We start from the raw sequence: 5,000 nt of genomic DNA on the forward strand, positions 1-5,000 counted from the left end.
CGGAACTACGCCAACCATGCCGGCAAAACAGTATCGCCATCTATGAAAATACGGCGAAACCACATGCAATACCTCCATCTATGCGAATCTGACAACACTACGTCCGCCATGTCGAGCGCACCACAAAACACAGCGCCATCTGTAGGTCTCCCGCGGCATGACGTCCTGCAACGACGATACCGCCATCTATGAGACGCCAAGCCGACCAAGACATCGATGGGCCCACAGTGCCCATCTTTCGACCCCACCCACAAAGCCTGCGTCCTCTGTCGACCACAGCACCCCAACGCCAGCGCCTCTGCCGCACGAAATCGTGGACCGGCAATCACTCCACCTGCGCCCCACTCCAACCGCCCAACTCGCAACTCCAGCGGATGAACGGCGGACTTTTCCCGCAGTCGCAATGTGCAATCCACCCCTATAACATGCGTTTCATGAAGAGGTACGTCCAATATGCGACATTCCCGCTGTCCCTATACATGAGCTGCGAGCTGTACCAGTTACGAGCTAGAGACGCGATCGCGTTGCTCTCTGTACGAATGCCGATGCTGAGCGGTCAGCTAGGAGGCGCTCCATCCATGTCGGTACCGGTGAGCGTTGCACTCGCAGTCGCAAAAACGTACGGCAAGTATATTACTCGGAAGAGTCAATGACAGTCCACGCCCCCCTGCGTGGGAAGAGTCTTTCTAGGCCATGACCCACCGGAAGGGCGCAGCGTCCCCCACCCCAGACATGTGACGTCACACCATCGGTATTGACGACTAGACTGATTCCTTATAATCATTTGCCATACACCGGTGGAAGCTGCCGAGACGAGTAACTACATAGCGGGCTCGCCGTGTCACTAATGTACAGAGATACAACAGTTTCGACTGGAACCGGATTAAACGTATACACGGCGCTGATTAGTAATAGATAGAGCCATCAGAATACAGATAATGTATACAACTGTCCGTATACATGCTGAAAGACTCTGCTCACAATCACAACCACACGTCAGCCACACACCCTTATCACGCACTACTCTCTGCCTGTAACACGCACACAGACAATATGTAAGCACCAGCATGGAACAACACCCAGTGCATCCTCTCCGCCACATTAGACAATCCACACTGTCATAACCAGACTGGGAGGTCCACTCAGAAAACAGAATATCCCACCCACCCGACAACCACCATTGCTCAGCCAAGCCACCAACACCCACACATGTCCTACACAGGGGTGCACCCAACATCACAATACTGCCTCCTCTCACAGCACACAAACAATGGCAGGAATGAAAGACACAGGTCTGCCACAACCATGGAATCAGAGCGCCGCCTGTCATGAGCCAAAGGTGCATCCTGACGTGGCAAATCAGATGATGCCGCAGGCATCCACTTACTATAGTCACAATCAACAAACCGGCCGCCCCGCCCCCCATTAAACCTTTCCTTACAACAATGTGTACCTTAACCTAACCTATATCGTACCGTAACCTAACCTATATCGTACCGTAACCTAACCTACGTCGTACCGTAACCTAACCTACGTCGTACCGTAACCTAACCTACGTCGTACCGTAACCTAACCTACGTCGTACCGTAACCTAACCTACGTCGTACCTTAACCTAACCTACGTCGTACCTTAACCTAACCTACGTCGTACCTTAACCTAACCTACGTCGTACCTTAACCTAACCTACGTCGTACCTTAACCTAACCTACGTCGTACCTTAACCTAACCTACGTCGTACCTTAACCTAACCTACGTCGTACCTTAACCTAACCTACGTCGTACCTTAACCTAACCTACGTCGTACCTTAACCTAACCTACGTCGTACCTTAACCTAACCTACGTCGTACCTTAACCTAACCTACGTCGTACCTTAACCTAACCTACGTCGTACCTTAACCTAACCTACGTCGTACCTTAACCTAACCTACGTCGTACCTTAACCTAACCTACGTCGTACCTTAACCTAACCTACGTCGTACCTTAACCTAACCTACGTCGTACCTTAACCTAACCTACGTCGTACCTTAACCTAACCTACGTCGTACCTTAACCTAACCTACGTCGTACCTTAACCTAACCTACGTCGTACCTTAACCTAACCTACGTCGTACCTTAACCTAACCTACGTCGTACCTTAACCTAACCTACGTCGTACCTTAACCTAACCTACGTCGTACCTTAACCTAACCTACGTCGTACCTTAACCTAACCTACGTCGTACCTTAACCTAACCTACGTCGTACCTTAACCTAACCTGTATTGCGCCTTAACCTAACCTGTATTGCGCCTTAACCTAACCTGTATTGCGCCTTAACCTAACCTGTATTGCGCCTTAACCTAACCTGTATTGCGCCTTAACCTAACCTGTATTGCGCCTTAACCTAACCTGTATTGCGCCTTAACCTAACCTGTATTGCGCCTTAACCTAACCTGTATTGCGCCTTAACCTAACCTGTATTGCGCCTTAACCTAACCTGTATTGCGCCTTAACCTAACCTGTATTGCGCCTTAACGTAACCTGTATTGCGCCTTAACGTAACCTGTATTGCGCCTTAACGTAACCTATATTGCGCCTTAACCTAACCTATATTGCGCCTTAACGTAACCTATATTGCGCCTTAACGTAACCTATATTGCGCCTTAACGTAACCTATATTGCGCCTTAACGTAACCTATATTGCGCCTTAACGTAACCTATATTGCGCCTTAACGTAACCTATATTGCGCCTTAACGTAACCTATATTGCGCCTTAACGTAACCTATATTGCGCCTTAACGTAACCTATATTGCGCCTTAACGTAACCTATATTGCGCCTTAACGTAACCTATATTGCGCCTTAACGTAACCTATATTGCGCCTTAACGTAACCTATATTGCGCCTTAACGTAACCTATATTGCGCCTTAACGTAACCTATATTGCGCCTTAACGTAACCTATATTGCGCCTTAACGTAACCTATATTGCGCCTTAACGTAACCTATATTGCGCCTTAACGTAACCTATATTGCGCCTTAACGTAACCTATATTGCGCCTTAACGTAACCTATATTGCGCCTTAACGTAACCTATATTGCGCCTTAACGTAACCTATATTGCGCCTTAACGTAACCCACATTGTGCTGTAACCCAACACACGTTGGGCCTTAACCCAACACACGTTGGGCCTTAACCCAACACACGTTGGGCCTTAACCCAACACACGTTGGGCCTTAACCCAACACACGTTGGGCCTTAACCCAACACACGTTGGGCCTTAACCCAACACACGTTGGGCCTTAACCCAACACACGTTGGGCCTTAACCTGCTCTGTAATTGTCATACGACGCGTTAAATTAGTGTAGTGTTGCCCAACTGCAACCCCCGCAATATAGTTTGCTACTCGCACTGCCCGGTCCCCAGTGTATCGCTTCATGTTAAACACCTTGCAGCTATACACTGTAATGTGGATGGCAGCAGGACGTACATGCTCAATGCCCTTTGCAGTTGTTCATTGGCATTTGCAGTTGTTCATTGGCATTCGCATGGCGAAGCACTTAGCCTACGCTGTGGTACGGCCTGTGTCAACTGTCCGCTGATGTTGTACGTCCAAATCACACACTGTACTGCACATTGGTCCTCATGTACTGAATGATACATCGTGGTACATGTGACCGTACAACGACTGCGCCAACAACGGCGAACCATGCGGTCCAAATGTTGTGCACTCAGCTACGTGTCGTCTCCCTATAAGAGCTGGATTGCAGTGTGGTATGCCCTGGATGGCGATCAGCATGAGCCGTCTGTTGATGTAGTGGCGCGTGTTGTCAGACGTAGTCGTCTCTTCTCACACACCGTGATAGCATGGTGCACTGCGTTCCACATCTGCGACATGCGACAGAGGCCGGTTGACAGTCGTTCGCGCAATGGACATCGCATACGTACGGGGGCCACCTTCCACGTGTTCACGAAGCGTGCACATGTTGTTGCGTGTATGTGGGCAGACAGTGTGTCGTGACACCTGACACAGGCATGCAACAATCGTTGAATTTGCAAATGGCGATGGACGCCTACGTTTGCTGGTGACGTTACGCAAATGAACAACTGGTAAACCGTTGTGGTGCGGTTGTTCTCGCTAGAGGTGAATCAGTGATGGCGACGATCGGTTGAGCTACCAACCGGTTGTTCCAGCGATACCCACCATGCCCACGAACGTGAATGGCATCTGGGTGTGAAGCGATACGCGGCGGTGGCTGGGTGGGACCGTCCCCGGCCGGTGAGGGGGGGCCTCCCGGCGTGCTGGCCGCGCGGTGCGTGGGCGCACGCGCTACAGCCGGCTGGTGGGGGCGGCCAGTGGCAGGCGCGCCGGCCGACGGAGGCGGCAGGCGGCGCAGCTGCGCGCCGGCGCACCCTGCACGCGGCGCCGTGCGGCCAAAGTAGGTCCTCGCGGGCCCGGTGCGAAGCGCGGTGGACATCTGCAGTGTGCTGGTCCGATTGAGGACTGTGTGCGCTGAGGATGCGCCGCCGCCTGGCGCTCGGCGCCGCGACGCCGTCTGCTGCTCGGTCGCCTCTGCGGTTCTCGCAGGTGGTTTGTATCGCAGCTGTGCGGACGTGTTGGCGCGTGCGCTGTGCTGGGAGAGTTCGCTTCGGCACCCAAGTGGGGCTTTTGTCCTTCTGTGGCGCTGGCGTTGGAGCTGCCGGTCACCGTAGGTGGCGCGTGTTGTCTCCCGCCGGCAATGCCACGACAGCACGCTCCCGGGCCTCTGTCGGCAGCGGCAAGCTCAGTTGGGAGCACGGGTGGTCGCACCTAAAGCGTCTACTCGCCAAACTCCGGGCGATTGCGCCTCTCTCGAACCCGACCAAGTACTTAGGACGGCGCTGCGCGCCGCCGGGACCTGAGAGGGTTTCGAGGTGTATGGTGCAGGGGAGCTCAGCCTCCTCCTGTTTGCAGAATAATTGAGCGGACGCTTGCGTGTTCGCGCGGGCCCCCGGGACACACTCCCGGGCGGCCGGCTGCT

This window comes from Schistocerca serialis, unplaced genomic scaffold (genome assembly GCF_023864345.2).
Source record: "Schistocerca serialis cubense isolate TAMUIC-IGC-003099 unplaced genomic scaffold, iqSchSeri2.2 HiC_scaffold_1196, whole genome shotgun sequence".
Taxonomy (NCBI): domain Eukaryota; kingdom Metazoa; phylum Arthropoda; class Insecta; order Orthoptera; family Acrididae; genus Schistocerca; species Schistocerca serialis.